Below are 1,728 nucleotides of genomic sequence, written 5' to 3'. Positions count from 1 at the left end.
GCAAATACAGCTTAATTTAAACGATTCCTTGCTATAAACAAGAAAAATTTTATCAAGCATATTGAAAACGTCTTATTCTCGAAAATAAGAGCAAATTATGTATCAGTTTTAACAAAAGCGGATTACTCTGTTTGATTCTATGCTTAGAGTAGAGTAAACTACTATAAAACGTAATGAAAACTCTATATTCAAGCTCAAAAGAACAAATTACGTTATAGTTTTGACTAAAAAAAAATATTTCGGACGATTACATACTTCGAAGTAAGCAAACTTTATTTGAACAAGTGCAAAAGCTAATACTTTGCTTTAAAATAACAATTTATGTGGTAATATGGTATTTTGCATCTGTCCTATAAAAGTTTACTCGTTTCGCTTCATTGAATCATTTGAAATAAATTATTTTGACACAACAACAACGAAAATAATTTGTTTTTGTTTAAACTGTAACATAAGTCGCTTTTATAATACGAACTAAGACGTTTGGCTTCTGTTTAGTGAAAGTTTTCTCGTTTGGGGGCATAAAATCGTTTGAAATTAAGAGTTCTGGTCAAAACTATAACGTAAATTATTTCTTTGTATCACTTTAAAGATTTGCGTTATAGTCTTGACGAGAACTGTTAATTTCAAACGATTCTATGCTTTGAAACCAGTATACTTTCACTGAACAGAGGCAAAACGTCTAATTTCGCCTTTAAAAAACGATTTATGTCACAGAAAGTCAAATTACGTTTCAGTCTAGACACAAATTGCTTATTTTAGACGATTCTTTCTTTTGAACACGAAAACTTACATTAAAAAGATTAAAAACGTCTTATTCTGGCTCAAAACTGCAAATTATGTATTACTTTGGATAAAAGTAGTTTATCCTGATTACTCCTTGCCTTAGAATAGAGCAAACTTGTATAAAACTTAATGAAAACTTTAAATTTCGTCTCAAAGAAATAATTTACGTTATAGTTTTGATCAGAACTGTTAATTTGAAACGATTTTATGCCCCCAAACGAGAAAACTTTCACTAAACAGATGCCAAACGTCTTAGTTCGTTTTATAAAAACGACATGTTACAGTTTGAACAAAAAAATTATTTTCGTTGTTGTGTCAAAATAATTTATTTCGAATGATTCAATGGAGCGAAACGAGTAAACTTTTATAGGACAGATGCAAAATACCATATTACCACATAAATCGTTATTTTAAAGCAAAGTATTAGCTTTTGCACTTGTTCAATTAAAGTTTGCTTACTTCGAAGTATGTAGTCGTCCGAAATAATTTTTTTTTGTCAAAACTATAACGTAATTTGTTCTTTTGAGCTTGAATATAGAGTTTTCATTACGTTTTATAGTAGTTTACTCTACTCTAAGCATAGAATCAAACAGAGTAATCCGCTTTTGTTAAAACTGATACATAATTTGCTCTTATTTTCGAGAATAAGACATTTTCAATATGTTTGATAAAATTTTTCTTGTTTATAGCAAGGAATCGTTTAAAATAAGCTGTATTTGCCTAAACTGATACGTAATTCGATATTTGTGCATGGATACGATGTTTTCAGTTTCTTTGACGTGAAATTTCTTGTTGCAAAAGGTAATAATTTGCTTTAAAACAACGCTTTATATGGTAATATGTGGTTTTGCATCTGCCCCATAAAAGTTCATTAGTTTCAAATCATAAAATCGTTTGAAATAAACAGTGCTGGTCAAAACTATAACGTAAATTATTTCTTTGAGA

This window comes from Tribolium castaneum, chromosome 5 (genome assembly GCF_031307605.1).
Source record: "Tribolium castaneum strain GA2 chromosome 5, icTriCast1.1, whole genome shotgun sequence".
Taxonomy (NCBI): Eukaryota; Metazoa; Arthropoda; class Insecta; order Coleoptera; family Tenebrionidae; genus Tribolium; species Tribolium castaneum.
The sequence above is the reverse complement of the archived record's forward strand: the minus strand, read 5'-3'. Positions refer to the sequence as shown.